At 42.0% G+C, this 16,275-nt stretch overlaps 1 protein-coding gene across 2 annotated transcripts in view; it reads left to right on the top strand.

Annotated features, from left to right (window-relative positions):
- Positions 1 to 6: 6 nt before the first annotated feature.
- Positions 7 to 16,275, top strand: part of VSNL1 (visinin like 1) — an 86,921-nt gene continuing 70,652 nt past the window's right edge. Inside the window, exon 1 of one of the 2 annotated variants that reach the window (XM_042032928.1) lies at positions 7 to 163. The gene's annotated coding sequence lies outside the window, so the exon portion shown is untranslated. Of the gene's footprint in view, positions 164 to 951; positions 1,058 to 16,275 lie in introns of those variants that run through there. The other variant, XM_042032929.1, reaches the window with a different exon arrangement.

Below are 16,275 nucleotides of genomic sequence, written 5' to 3'. Positions count from 1 at the left end.
CGGGCGGCGCGCGGGGCGGAGCGGGGGCGCGCACAGGAGCTGCGGCGCGAGCGGCGGCGGGCGCGCACCAAGGCGGCGCCGCGTGTCCCTCCGGCCCCAGCACCGCGGCGGGACCCCGGGCCCTGCGCCCTCCTCCGCACCGCGGACAGACCCCGCGCCCGCAGTAAGTGCGGGGAGGGACCGGAGGGGGAAAGGGGGGGGGGGGGGGTTCTGGGCTCCGCACCCGCGAGGTGCGGGCGAGAACCGTCTGCCGGGCTGCCCCGCGCGGGGCTTTTGCTCCAGGGAAGGCGGCGGGATAGAGGCGCAGCGGGGCTGAGGCGAGGGCTGCGCGGCCTCGGCGCTGCTCAGCGCTCGGGGGTCATCCTCACCGGGAAAGTTGGTGTGCGCGGTCCGTGTGCGGGAGTTGTTCCACTGGCGAGATGGAGGGAAATCGTACCCGGAGCGATTTGCGGTTAACTCTTGAGAGATGAGAGACCGAATCCCCCACCGATCCGGATATAAACACTGACAGCATCCAAAGGAAGAGCTGAGCTGTCGCGTAACAATTTGCGCTTGGAAACGCTTTGGTGGAAGCGGTAGTCTTTGGCGTTCGTGTTCCTCTGAAAAGCGATAGCGAAAAGGGCGTGATTTTTTTTCCAGTAGGGAAAGGGGAGGAAAAAAAAAGGGGGGGGGGGGGAAAAGACCGTCCGAAACCAAGCGCCAGACCAGCTCTCGCAAGGTCATCATCACACCACGGGGGAGGCAAAAGTGCTCCCGATCCATGCGGTCGCTTTATCGCTTTTCTTAATGCCTGTAAGGGATGTTTTTATTTTATCATTTAATTTATTTAACACGCGAGGTGTTTGCAGGTGGGAGCGAGGTAGGTGCGGGGCGGAGGTGCCGCGCTCCTGCTATTTACTAGGGCATCAATCGGAGTGAAGATGGAGGTGGGAGGAGATAACAAAAGCTGGTGTGCGATCCTGGGCATCTCCCACACGAAGGCGTGAGAAGGAGGAGGGAAAGGAGACGGCAGGAGAGAGAATTTCATTTCCAAAGATCAAAACAAAAGGAGGAGCAGGTTGAGGCAGATCGTGAGCAGCCGGGGCGGAAAGCGAGGGAGGAGATTTCCGCGCTGACCCGAGCGGAGCGGAGTGCGGGGGCTCTGCGGGGGCCGGGATGTGCGCGGCCGCGGAGGGAGGGAGGGAGGGAGCGCGGGCGGGGGCTGCCCGACCGGCGCAACTTTGCGCGCCAGCATCGCTTGGAAATGAGCTGCTCGCTCCCGGAGAGACGTGCTGTGTGTGTGGGGCGAGGGGAGGAACGCCTGCCGGTATGCTGAGCGCTTCTTCGCCCTCCTTTTCCAGCCCCCCGCCGGGAAGGACTGGATCCTGGCCGCGGGGTGTGGGGGCAGCGCGGTGCCCAGAGCTGCGGCGGGGACGCCCGGGGTGCCGCCCCGGGACACGGCGGCTCAGCGCCGTGCGGGCCGCTGCGGGTTTCCCTGCGGCGGCTGCCAGAAGGGTCCCCAGCACTGCCGCCCTCCCGCACAGCCCGGTCCCCGGGCACCGCGAGTCCCTCGGTCCCCGCCGCTCGTTGCCCTTCGCGGGGCTGCCCGTGCCGCCGGCTCCCCCCGTGCGAGGCTTCCCCCCGCCCGCCCGGGGGTGTCCCCACCCCCCGGAGTCCCCCGCTCTCCCCACTGCCCCCACAAGGGAACGCCTCCCTCCTCCCACCCCAGCCGGGCGGTCCCCTTCCTGCATGAAGCCACTTTCAAGGTTCCCCCCACCCCAGCTTCGCATCCTGTCCCCAATGCCATGAGCCTTTCCTCTGCTGGGTGATCCCCCGGCACCTCCCTGACTTGCCCCAGCCCGGGCTTGCTGCTCCGGGCTCTGGCGTGCGGAGAAACCGTCGGAGATTGGGAGGGGAAGGGGGGGGTTCATCTTACGCAACTGCAGACCCTCCACTTCCCCGCCCCTGGAGGAGCCTGTTCAGGGGCTTTTCGGAGGTGGGACGGGGCTCTCCGCCTTCCTCGGGCGAGGGGCAGCTGGAGCCGGAGCGGGCGGAGCTCCCGCCGCTGCTCAGGTACCGCGCTCCCGAGTCCCGCGCGACCCGGAGCAGTGCAGCAAGGCGGGGAGGGGCCTTACCTGCACCGCCGGGCTTTTCGGCTGACAAGGAAACGTGCAGATAACAGGGCGATGAAAACACCTGCCCTTTTCATTAAAATTGAAAGGTGATTACTTGGGCATTTGAGCTGTAGCTAATTATTAAAAGGCCAAATATATGAATAAATTCCGTGTTCTTGTACAGAAGATGTTAATGTAACAGATGGGTTTAAGAGATACAGGTACTTCTCCCAACAATTCTGCTGGCAAAATATTTTTAGCAATTTTTTATTAGTGTGCCTGTGGATAGCCATTCTCTTCCTTTATACATTGGAAAGTTCAGATCTCAGAGGTATCACCATCTCTTTATGAAGAGTGAAAAGGTGTACATATTTTATAACCAGAATATGATATGCAACAGATTAATCACAGAGAAAAATAAGTGTATATGGAAGCTCAGTCTTTGTAAATATGTAATCACTGTCCCTTTCAGAATGTGTGCTTACTAGTGATTGTTTTTGTGACATGTTTTCGGAGTCATTAGTTTTCACTACTACCCTATTACTTGACAGAGTGCCTTTCCTTTTTAAAGAACATAGTTCATTTAAGAACATCAGTTCTCTTGAAAGATCTTCTGGTACAGTGTTCAAGCAGCACAATCCATTTCAGGTTTGTGGACTGTAATCAATTCTAATTAAAACTTTAATTATGTTTTTCTCCATTCAAACAAAGCGTGAAGTAGTCTGGGCTAATGTTGCTGTCAAGGAAAAGTAAGGAAACGTGTTCTTCATCTTGGTTATGTGTTATCCCTGCATTTTAATTAAGGACTGAATCCTTAATCTTGTTATTTAGCCACAAACTTTTATGACATAGGGCTGCAATATTGTACCAGTTTTCTAGGTTTCCCTGTCTTCTTGCCCCATACAAAAGTATACTTGCACACAGAATTACACCACTGATTTTTCAACGTGCTCCCTGTTCTGGAACATCCAGCTATTGCCAGCACATCAGCTGTGTCGTCAGGCAACATCTACTTTGGAGTATCACAGCGTTATGTAACCCACAACACAGAGCAAATGCCACAGATGTCTCCGCTGCTCTTGGTCCCGTTGTGCGGTTCCCTGTGTGCCTTCCCCTGGTGTATTGTGCCAGAAGAGTCATAGCTGATACAACCCCCCACAGCACCAGCTGGAAGGAAAACTGTGCTCTGGCCAGAATGATGAGGCCAAGTCCACCCGGGATGTGATGGGGCAGGGTAGGGCAGAGCAGAGCAGAGGAAATTAGGCTGGCTGTGCAGGATGGAAGCGGTGCAATGCTGCTGGCTTTAGTGCTGTTTGGAAAGGGTGCCACGTGTCCCAGGGTGCAACATCCTGCCGACTGCAGCATGTCTGGGATCTGGGGGGATCCCGACGTGCCTTCCAGTAGGGTCCTGCTTGGGGATTGCAGCACGATTGTGGTGCTACAGGCCTCTTGACTTTTCTTTCCGTATATACACTCATTATAGCTGCAGGAAGGTTCTAAATCTAAGAATATATATTCCCTTAACAAACACATGAACATGGTGAACTTTGTTGTGGGTGGTTCTGTAATTGTTTACATTTCAAGCTGTTGTCCTGCTTCTGTTTTTCAGATTTGGAATTGTAATGTTATGTCTGTCTGCAAAATGGATTCCTAAACTTTTTTGTATTGTATCTGTGCCTGATGCTCCCATTTTAGGTATTCAGTTCTGTCAACTTTTGCAGATTATCGTGGATTTCCAGAACTTTATGTCACTTGGCCAAAAAGTGCTGGCTCATCCTCTAATTGTGAATCAAGCAGCAATGTACACTAATTGAAGATAGAGTTAGAAAATTTAAAATATGGGAGACATATTTGGTTTTAAAGTCCTAGGAATTGAAACACAAAGAACTTACCCTGAGCAGCTGTGCTCCTTGTCTGTGATGTTAAACATTGTCAGCACCGGTCTTCCTCCTTTTGTTTTCAATACGTATTGTTTAACAGTGTGCTTTGGGGCTAAATACTCATTGGAGTGGTCTGTAAAGAAGCTTGTTTCCAGGTGGGTTTGATTGCCCATGGATTCTTTGTTTTCCTTTAATTTTGTCTTATATTAATAGAGAAAAGCAACTGTGTGATCTTCCTGTGTTATTTCTCATGCCTAATTTTGATTCAGACTACTCTGTAATGAGCCTAGACCATTTCATCTGTCTCCATTTTCTTTTGGGTCACTATTACCTGCATTTGCACACCTTTTGCCGTTCTCTACATGTTTGGGATATTTTTTCTTCCTTCGGAGTGTAGTTTTGTTCCGTGTTTTTGTGTGTGTCTTTGGCCTTACCAATTATCTTCTTTGTGGTTTATTTCTTTCTTGGGAAAGACCATGGTTTGCTCCATATCTTCTCTCCATGGCACTGCTGAAAGCACTGTGTGGTACAGGAATGCAGGACCAACAGGGAAGGCTGTGAGCGTTTGCTGTGCTGGAAGATGTAAGGATCCACATGGGCTCCCATCACAGGGCGGCACTTTCTTACCTCAGCTCCAGCTACTTGTCTTTATTCATAGAGAGAGAATCTTATCTTTTGAATTTTATGCTATTGGTCTGAGAGTAATAGCTATACACCTTTTCAAAGGAAACTAAACAGATGATAAAAGGATACTTGTTCATGGAATACAAAATCTCGGGGTAGTGCTGCAAATCCATATTGCTTTTTAAGTTATAAAGTGTGAAGAATATATATGTGTTCTTTCTTTTTTAACTATGTGGATGTTATCCACAGGGTCTCTGCTTTCAAGAGCTTTTCCACATTTGGATGTGAATGTGACTCAAAGGACAATAATACACATGTAGGAAATTAGGGCAGATTATTAGAAATGGTCTCATAGATGAAAGTTGAAAAAAGTAAGTAGTTTCAAGGAGACAGTTGAAGGAGAAAAAGATAGAAATCACTTGATAGACAAATTCACTGATGTGTTTATAAAAATATCAAGCTGTTTTTCTTTGTGATTATTCCCCTGAGGAAAATAAGGAACAGAATATGTTCTGTAAAATAACTTGTAAAACCACAGCTAATTGAAATAAATAGTGCTCCTTGGGAGTGAAAGGACAACTGCACTTTTGTTGGACTAAGCATGATGTGTTCTAAAATTATGATATCAAGGACAAAGGAATAAGCATTACAGATACTATTGAAGATTTTCTCCCTGAAATAAACCCCATGAAGTCATATTTTCAATCCCAGACTGTAAAAATGTAATGGAATGTATTATAACTTTCTCGGTTTCACTCTTCTGAAAAAGCAGGAGTTTGCTATGAGTTTGTCAACAACCTACAAGCTTTGAAGTAATGAGAAGTGATAATTTGAGATTACCAAGTGAATCTTTTAAGATAATTATAATAAAATAATTTGTTAATAGGAAGATAAAGAATTTTAAATTCTTTATCATCACAAAACCATTTGAGGAAGACTGTCTATACAATCCACATTAAAAATGTCTGAATTGATGTGCAGGAAAAAAGATGTAATGGTGATTCTTACAGCTTTTACACTAATGTATATATGAGATACTAAACTTTTTTGTTAAAATGACCTTTAATCACTTTTGGCTTAAAGTAGTTTTAATTTTAAATAATTGATGATTTCAGAGAAGCATCATTGTTTTTATGCAGCACTATTTAATACCAGAAAAAATAATTTTTCTTATTTCTTGTTCACTAACTTAGACTTTCTTGAAGTTCATTTATGAAAAGATTCCAAAACTGACATCCATAATGGTAAGACTTACAAGTGGTGTTGAAATTTTTTTTTGGTCCTGTCAAGGTATTTTCATACAGTACTTAGGCATAAAAAATAGCATAGTTTTGTTTTAACTCCTAATGAGTCAAATTGACCAATATAATAACCAATGGGATTACTTTGGTTGTTCAGACTTTGACTGTACGAGTCAAAATGTATACTCAGGAAAAAAAGAAGTTGTGACAGTAATTTATAGAGTTTTTAGACTAATAAATATAAGGCTTTAAAATTTTTGATGAAAATTACTTTTATTAGTTTTAACTTCTAGATAAATAGAAAGTTGTATGTTAGAGATGAAAGCCCTTAGATTCATAAATGTTTAAATCTGCAAGGGAGATTAATGAACATTTTAATCATGTCTAGTAGAGGCCATAGCGTTTGACTCAGCGATGCCTCTACTCTCCTGTTCACGAAACACATACAAATTTTGGAGGGGAAAAGAAAATCAGTCTTGATTTAAAGACCATGGAGAATGGAAAATGTAGCTCTGTTCTCTCTGTGCTTTTTAGTAATTAGTTATCCTTGGTCTTAAAATGTCTTGGTTCTGGACTTCACTACAAGTTCTTGAACCAATCAATCCCCAAAGTAGTTGAAAAAAAAAAATCTTAACTAGATCAACTGTTCAGCCAGGTGTGTGTAGAGTAGCTATGACTAGATTTTAATATCTAAAAATAATTTCACAAAGATAATATATCACTGATTTTTTTAAATTAAAGTTTAGTGTTCTACTTCATATAAAACATTTTTACTCAAAAGTAGATATTAAATCGTTCACTGTAAGATGGAATCAAATAGCAGTGAGGAGATGTGAATATGATCCTTTTTGTGGACTACATTTGAGAGTATATGTGATTTAATTAGACTTTATTCAGAATGGAGTAGTCTAAAATTAGAAAATCTTGTTTATAAAAGCTCTTACAATACAGCATATTTCTCTGTACTCTTATCTGCTATATTTAGAAATACGAAGTAACTAAAGACTCTTAGAGAATGAAATCTGAGACATTAGTTAGTAGTTAGAATTAAAATGCTTTTGTTTTTTAGTAGAAGTTGGTATATGTAGAGGAAAAAGTTAAGATTTTCTAAAGTTAGTGAAAGTGAACTTTTAACAAGTTTTTAGCACTGAAAATAAAATCAGCTTATATAATGAATAATGCTGCAAAAAGTTATTTGTGCAAGTATTAACATCCAGCACATATCCAGTAATTTCATTATAGTCGATGTTCTTTCATTACACCAGAATATATACTGTATTTTTTAAGCAGTTATTTTTCCTTTCAAGTATACATTTTTTTAAATCATTCAAATGAATACCAACATTAATGAAGGTTCTTGAAATTCATGTTTTGAATGGCATAGAAGGCTTTCTGTTTGGAAGTTTGATAGCCTGAAAAGGGATTTTAGTTTGATGCATGAAACATGTGATGATACTAATGATTTTTGCAAACCAGACTGACTTATACAAAAGAACTGCATCTTCAAATGTCCAGCAAAGTTTGACCTTGTATTTTCTGCCTCTTTTTTTTTTTTTGATTGGGCCTTTGTTGTCGTGTTGGGGGTTTTTTGTTTGTTGTTTTAATCTGGCTTGGATATGTCTCGTCAACAAGTAAGGTTGAACAATGCTCTACAAAGAGCTCCAGTGGACTTGGAATCTGGTCCCTGCCATCCATGCAGAATGAGAAAATTTAGAATAGTATGAAATCAGTATGTTACGTGTTTAACATTGTTAAAACTTTATATTATGCATCGTTAAATAAAGAGTCAAATAATCACAAACTGGTTTTTCCATATGCATAAATAATCTTGCCTCCTTCTGTCTGTGAAATCCTAACAATACACCAGTATTATTGAAATGCTGAAGTACTTAACAGAAGTAGCTTCTAAGACTCCATTTTCCTCCTCAGTTATGGTGAGAAGACCACAAAGTAGCCTTGATCATTCTTCATAAATAGGTTTTGTTTGCAAGAGTTGTCCCCCACACTGGGTGAGTTCTTAGCTATTTAGTTCAATGGCTATTGTTTGCTCATTTTAATTCCTGTTTCGGAAAATAGGATGGTTGGAAGGGGCTTTGATGTTTTTACATTTTTCTCAAGTGTCTGCCACAAAGAGGTGCTACTGGAACACAGATCAGTAAGTAACACTTTTTTCTACGTGGTTTAAGAGGTGAACATTACTCAGTCAGGCTTCCCACTCTGTTATATGAGAATGTAATCCTGAAGTGTCAACAGGTACTAACTGCCTCATGTCTTATCCTTAGCTTTTACTGATCCCTTTTTTCTTCCCTCTCTGGCTCTGCTTCCTGTCTTTGATTCTTCTCCAGAGGTCTCCTGTTGCCTGAGAGCCTCCCTCTCCCTGATGATACTGGCTATGTGTGTTTAACCATGGTGGATGCCTCCTTCATCTTGCATTTTAGCTGTGGTTTTGTTTTGTTTTTTAAACTGTGAGCTTTATAAAACAAGGATCTGGCCTTTGTATGTGTTCTAGAAAGTACAGCTGTATGTACAGTGCTATAAGGGTAAATACTTTAATTAAAATTCTAACAACATACAAGATATATACTGTACCTACAACCTGTGCAAAAAGATGAGGTGCATGTACAGGGATTTCATAGAGGGGCCAATCCATGTCTGATAGCAGCCACTGGGTTTGCCTCCTGCAGAGCTAATTAGGATACATTCATACACGTTCTGCTTCTGCCCAGTGGGGCTGTTCACAGTGGCAAAGCCAGAGAGTTGGAAGCTGGCTGAAGCACACACTGTTCTCCAGCTGTTGGGCTGTAGTGTAGATACGTCCTAGAATATGTCCTGAACAGCTGGGTTTGTATCTGGATATCTCTAGATATGTACCAGGTGTCTGGTATTTTCAAAAAGAAGTCTATAAGAAGTCACAGCACAATGTAAACAGATGTTGAGTACAGCTGTGTTCTTTCTGTGTGTCTGTCTTTTTTTGTTGAGTTGCTCCCTTCAGTGCCTTAACGCTGTATCGTATTGCAAGACCCAAGATGTTCTTGTGAATCTGCAGAGTAGAAACACAGCTAATGTATTTCTTTTTCTTTTTTTTTTTGTTTTTTTCCTGGGTTGTGGAATGTTGGGGTAGGAAGATTCAATATAGGAGACTGAAAATGTTACAATAATTTAGCAAAACATGCTCTGTGGTTTTTATTCCTGCACAGTGCTGTAAATAGTTCTATTGTATATACCTGTCATCTAATGCCATAACATCTACGTTGTCAATTTGCTCAACAAAATCTATCAGTGCAAGTCCTTCAGTTACAAAGCAGTTTGCTTTCTTTAGATGAAAATGAGCTAGAGAACTGTTGGTAAGTTACTTCTATTGTTCATGAGATACATTATTTTAGATTATTACCTCCTTCAAATATTTGTAACCAACTGTAGATTTTTTAATAATGTGCAACTATAAATAAATGAAAGCAATGTAACAAGGTTCTGAATTGTTGCATGAGAAATCCATGGTAAATATAAAATTCAAGAGTAATTTTTATTTCAGTGTCAAACAGTCCTATCATTACTTTGTAATGCTGTTTTACTGTTGGTGAAATGCAGCTAGTCAATTTAAATAAAAAAATAACCCTGGAACTTTGTGTGCTTCAAATATATGCAAAATAACTGTCTGACTATGACTTGAGTTTTAGTGGGTGTCTTGCATTGCACAGTCGGCTGAGGAGGAGACAGAGATATTTTTAAAATTGCTCTTTCTTCCATATAAATTGCAAGGTCTTGCAATATGTGACTCATTTCAGCTGCTAACATCTCCCTGTTGCCAACAGGAGTGTATTAGTGAAAACCAATAACAATATATCAATGTCAGCTCATCTCCAGATAAAAGAAAGAGTTCATGAAATGTTCAAGGTTGTTCTGGTGTTATATATAACAGAGATAGCTGGAGATTGTAATTCTTGTATTGCCCAGTAAACCCCACCATTTACTGTTGACAGCATTGATACATTCAGAAGGTCATCAATATCTGAAGCTATGTGAGACAACTAACATATTCCCTTATTTTTGCAACTCTGCATTTTGTCACTCAGTAACTTACAAGGTTCTCAATTCTACAAAGACCTACACAGCAGCTTGCAGCCATTTCAGTCTTGTACTTCTGTTTTCCTTTGAAAATACCTTCAAGAAGACTGCAGAAATTAGCATTTTTTGTTTGTTCTGAAGGAACAGAGTTAGTGGTATTGCTCTGGACACTTGACTAATGAGGTACTCTTGCATAAACAATGAATCTGTGAGAAAGAAACAAACAAAAGCTATCAAATTCATTCAGCTTATAGGAGCAAAGTCACTGTCTGACAATTGTGCTATGCTAGCTTGCCATGCTTCAAAAATTAAATTACAGTAAAAGTGGTTAGACGTGGTTGTACAGTGAAATGCGTGCCATCAGTGGGCAGTGGTGATGCCATGATGATTTTTTGCCTTTTCTTTTATACTCCTGTTACACCTTTTTAGAACTTCTGTATTCTTAGTGCTTTTTGCCTACATTCTTGGACTTGTTTGTTCAGCTAGGAGACTGAACATTTTAGAACTTCGTAGGTAGGGATCAGTGTGCCCCAGACCCCAAAGTCCTCTCCAGAACACATTCTGTAAACCAAGATAGAACTGTCCAGGGGAAGGTTCCTTGGGGAGGGGGGGGACTCATTCAAGCCTCTCATTGGGGAATCTTTGATAGATATGCTAAGTAGTAAGACCTATAATGTTCGACCAGATGTATTGTGGGTGTGCATTGTGGTGTGCATTAAGGTGCATTCGACCTGGATGTAGTGCACCTAAGGATCCTTAAAATAAATACCAAGGTAAAATCCTTTTTCCCCTTCTAACCATGTTTGACTCTCGATTTTAAGACCAGGAAAAGGCATCAGTGGCATTAGCAGAGCTGTTGACAAACACTGACATCAGGAAATCTTTATGAACATATGGAAGGATGGCTTGATGGTCATTATTAAAAATTCCCATTGAGTTAAATGTGAAATGGCGATTTCTGGATCAATCCCATCCTGAAGTAGCTGGACCAAAGTCCAAGGCCATACAAATGTAAGGACTCATTCTGTGAGCTGATCACTGTGATCCCTACTGGAAAAAATTGGATCAAGGAATGGATTTGAATAGTACAAAGTACATACTGAACCACCAAAACACGTCTGTGAGTGACCAGATTTAAATACATGGGGAAATCTGTTGCTTTGAACACGCAGAGTTGACTAGAAATGTAGGTGTTAGTGTTTAGTAAGCTCATAGTCTAAGGAAGATGAGACTCAGGGAAAAGGAGAAGGTGTGATCATGAATCATGTCAAATGCAGGCAAGATCAGATCTGTGAGGATTTCAGTGCTAGGGAGATTAAATTAATCAGGAAGAGGGGAGCGAGGAAAAGGAGTAGGATAACACTTGAAGATAGCAGAAGGCAAAGGTGTCAACATCTAGGAAAGAATGAGGAGTGGAGTCTCACAAAAAGGGTGATTAATATGAAAAGTACTAACAGATTCACCACTTTTTGTGATTTTTTTTAGGTGTTGTGAGAAAACTTTGCAGGGAAAATTTGAATTTGCAGGAAATATTAAATTTAACGATAAATCCATCTGATTCTTGCCACTTTTCTCTGAACTGCTTCTTCAGATGCAATGACAGACAAGCTGTATCAGAACTGTGCTAGGGCAGCAGCATCTGAGTTAGGTGCTCAGAGGAAGCCCCTACTGAGCTGCCAGTGACCACCTGAGCTGAGATAACTTACATTGTGTGTCAGATGGATGGTAGATGTAACTGTTGGAGAAGGGGGAAGAGAATTGAGATGATTTTAAGTCACATACAAGTCCTAAAAATGACCACAGAAACACCCCCAATGCAGGCTCTCTCTGGCAGTGAGCTCTGTGTGGGTGCAGGGGAATTTGCTCATCCGAAGGCATTTGTGACATGAAACTAAGTGGGGAGAAGGATTCAAAAATAAAATGTGAAGTATTTGCATAAGACTTTATATGTTCTTTCATCATATGATTCATTGATCTTATGACTGAACAGCTGCTCTTAAAAATTCTGCTTTTCTGAAGTAAAAACCTGTTTGGAGAGCTGATTTTGAAGTATTTATGTGGTAAGTTGCTCATTGTTTTGCATTTGTATTTATGTGCCATGTAATTTTTCACTGCTGATGTCAGTTTTGAATGGGATCTGACAACTACAGTACTGGCAGATTTATAGAATTTAAGATTATTTCATTCACTTAGTATTACATGATGATGCAGAAGGCAGAAACATACCTTGTCCAAGAGCTTTTAGAGAGTTGATGGCAAAGCAGAGGATGGAATCCCAAACCCTTATTCTCAGAGAACTGTAGACCCTTTTTTACCCATGTGCTTGACCACAGTGCTACAAATGAAGTTCCTATCATGGGAGGAGCTCAGTTAGCACAGATAAATTGAAAGTTGTTGTACAAAGCCTCACAAACTTTGTAGTTGTTACAAGCCAAAGTAAAAAACATTTCGCCAATGTGTACATTTTTCACCTCCAAGTATTTCAGTGCCAGACATCGGTTAACACCAGTCTCTGCCTCAAAAGAGTTGTCCATACACTTCTGATATCATTCCCATATTGATGATTGTCTTCGGTCAGAGAGACAAGAAGTTCAAGGCTTGCTGGGAGAGTGACCACATCTGGGGTTTTGAAAGAATGAAGATGCAGGACTAGAAATTTGGATGAAAGCAGTGTCTCATTGGACTTCTGGTGTGGCACTGGTCTACCTTGAGTGAAATATGATGTCTGATTGCCCCAGCACCAGGTGATCTACATTCCTGGCAGCAGGAAGGGGACCATGGCACCATCTTGAGCTGAGCTCGCCATCCAGCCCTACCCAGCCTTTCCTGGCAGGGCTCTATGGTCACATCTGCTAGAAAGGGAAGTTTTCACTGCTGCCTCGCTTTCCTATTACCCTTCCTATTTTTTTTTTTTTTTTGTGGTTTACCTCACCCAAATGACCCTTTTTTCTTTTTCTGGGTGAAGAGGCAAGACCAGTTTTTTCTTATCTACCTTGCACGTGGCCACACAAATCCCGGGATATACACAAGACATTAGGCAAGGAGTTCTTTCCAAAAATGAATGTGGCTCTTTGGAGAGTGTAACCTTTTTTGGCAGCAGAACTGGATGGTGTCAGATTAAAATCAGTGTGTAATCATCCCATGGTGCAATGGGAGCAATACAGAGCTGTGATCGTTGTCTGCCTGTGACCTGTTCCTGAGGCTTGTCTTTCCTCTTGGCTCTCTGAGGTACTTGGTAGGAAGTTAAACATTGCAGTTTAGCAATATTGGCAAACCTTATAAATTCTTACAGGAGAAAGTGATTGTGTGTTGTTGATGAAATAAAAATTTAACAACAGTATTAAATCATTAATAATAGGTAATAAAAGTAATAAATATGTATAACTTAAATTTAAATCTTTAGTATCAGCACCAGTTTAACTTTGGAATATTTATGAAGTGGAAATAAGAAGGTATTTACATGTCTCCCAGTTTCCCATGCTTTTGCTGGTGAGATCTGTTGGGTGGTGGTGTGATAATGATGATCCACTTGGACTAAAGCTGATGAGGAATGAACTGCAGAGCATGGACTGGGCTCATTAAGTAGATAGTGAGGAGGTGCACCTCTCCATTATCTCTGGGTTTTAATTACATTGGATTAATTATATTGTATTATTGTATTTACATACATTTGTATGTATTTACATACAGTTCTTATGTCAGTTTTAATTATTAGTTTAGTCATAGTCCTTGAAATATTTTTCCTTTTTAGGTTTTTGCATTAAAAAATGCAGGTGTCAGCATGCTCATTGCACATGCACACAGGGTTGTCAAAGTAGTATGAACAAAAAGTCCGACCAGTTTCTCATTTGGATTTGAAGTTATCCTTTAGAAAGAGGCATGAGACTGACCCCTGTGCTTTGCACCATACTAAATGGCAAAGCTCTCCTATAATGTACAGCCAAATTCCATTTTAGACAGGCTTTGTAGCTTTTCCCCTTGGACTTGTGAAGCATTACCTGGAAATCACTTTGAGTATGAATGAACAGAAATGTGAAGATTTCTCAGTCCAGTGCAGAGAACAGGCATAACCGGTTACATTCTGCTAATCCACGGGCTGTGCCTGAGATTTGTCGCTGCAGTAAGCGTTGGCAGGAGTGGCTGTTACCTGCTCTTGCTTGTTTCAGAGGGGCATGGGTGTGACAATGTAAAGACCAAGACCTGGTAAAAATAGTGTTTTTAGAAGTACTAGAGCAGAAGAAAATAAAAGGTATGTATTTTGTGTGGAATGGTCCATAAGCTGTGTGCTTCCTGTTTTTCCTTTGAAAAATCCCTTATTTCTTTGGTCAACTGTAGGTGATCATTACTTCCCATTTATGATTATGGCAAAATATTTAAAAATGGAGTCATTTGAGCACCAGTCATGCTGGATATAAGCCAATTCAACTCCATCAGGCTCCATCAAGTTGTTAGTAAGTGCTGTCAGCCAAGTCCACATTATGGAAGACAAGAGAAGAAAATCTGCCATGTGTAAGAGTTGGTTGTACAATTTTTTTTCAGCACATCAAGACTCAGGAGCTCGTACAGCAAATTTTCCACCCTAGGTGTGTAGTCTAGAAGTAGAACTGAAAATTCTGGTTATTTTTCAACAAACTAACTTGCCAGTTTTATTCTGCTCCTGTACCTTCAGACTGTTCAATGGGACTTCTTATCACTCTAAATGAAAAATTTAAATGTATGCTTCAGCTGTGGTGGGACTTTGCTTTGGCTGGAACAGCCCTGCATCCCATGGCTAGCTGAAAGGGCTCAGTCACTTGATACTTCACTTATTTTTTCTGCCAGAAGCACTTTGACAGCACATGCCTTAATGTGTCACTGCAGTATAACTTGTTCCCAGGGGAGCAGATGAACAAGCAGGGAGGAAATGATCATCCTGCCTCTCTTCCCAGGCAGCTTACATCGATTAGTAGGCAAGGCTGCTCCCTGCACTCTGCCATTCCTGCAAGGATTTTCCATATCTATCTTCCACTCAGCCAAAATCAAAACAAGCTGCAAGTAGTGGAGAGGCAGTGTACGGCTGGTGGGAAGCAGCAAGCAGCCCTTCCTATGGTGAGCAGATGAAGTAGCTTTTAAAAAAGATTATGATAGGAATATATTCACTAGCATGAAGCTTACCCAACCTGTCTCAATTTTTTCTCTTATCAGATGGTTTCTTCTAGTTTTGTGTCAGGTATAATCTCCTGTGCATCTGCATTGCATATATTACCTTATGTCTAGACTGCTTTCGACTGGAATAAATATTTTCTTGGCTGGGGAGTAGGTGGTGTGGAGTGAAGCACAGAGGATGCTGCTGAGGTCCTGTTTCTGCATCTGGTGTGGGCGCAGCCAGCCAGCATCAGGTGTCTGCCTTGGGCAGGCAGGAGAGGGCTGTCCTGGGGACAAGCCCAGGAGCTGGGGCAGTCCCAAAATCCAGTGCACAGCTCACCTCAGCACCCACCATTTAGTGACAACTGGCACCTGCCATGAAGATACTCCAAGAGAATGGAAACTTGAAGACAGCACAGGCAGGTTGAATGATGACCCATTTTTTTCTAAGATATAAACAACCCACATCGGTCACAAATTATGCCCAGGTCACAAATTTAACCTTGCATTTCCCCAAGGTCTTTGTGAACCTTGGAGGGAAAGTTTCGTGCTCCTCCGAGTCATACACAGGCTATTGTGCCATTACCTCTGCTCTGTAAGTTGGCTCTGGGAGAGCCTAATGTACATTTACCTACTCTATTCATGAAGGAATTTGCAAATCTACCTCCTACATCTGTGCTGAACTTCCATATGGTATAGTATGGAGTATATAAGTTTATGAAGTATTCAGCACCAGTGTGCATAGCTTGTGCGGGGATTTAGGGATCTGTGGGGATTCTTTTAAAGTAGATTTAATTTAATTTAATTTAAATATTTTTTAAAGGATTCTACAGCTCACTGCAGAATCTTTAACTCTTTTCATTATTTTTATGTGGAAATTCTCCTTCCAGTGTGGAATGGTTTGGAGTGGAGCAGACTTTTCCACTAGACCAGGTTTCTCAAAGTCCCATGCAGCCTGGTCTTGAATTCTTCTAGGGATGGGACATCCACAACTTCTCTGAGCAACCTGTTTCAGTGCTTCACCACCCTCACAGTAAAGAATTCTGCTACTGGTTATCCATTATAAAAATTAATAAATAATATGAATTTTATTACTGTTAGAATCTAGGTCCATGTATCTTATACCTTCTATAAGGGAGACCTTATAGCAGCCTTCCAGTACCAAAAGGGGTAAAGCTGGAGAAGGAAGTTTTTACAAGGCATGGGGTGATAGGACAAAGGGTAATACTTTAAACTGAAGGAGGGCAG

This window comes from Corvus kubaryi, unplaced genomic scaffold, assembly GCF_017639235.1.
Source record: "Corvus kubaryi isolate FWS band 111438036 unplaced genomic scaffold, C.kubaryi_AGA036_p1.0 37354, whole genome shotgun sequence".
NCBI classification, from domain to species: domain Eukaryota; kingdom Metazoa; phylum Chordata; class Aves; order Passeriformes; family Corvidae; genus Corvus; species Corvus kubaryi.
Note: the sequence above shows the minus strand (reverse complement) of the source record. Positions and strands in the feature narration are given on the sequence as shown.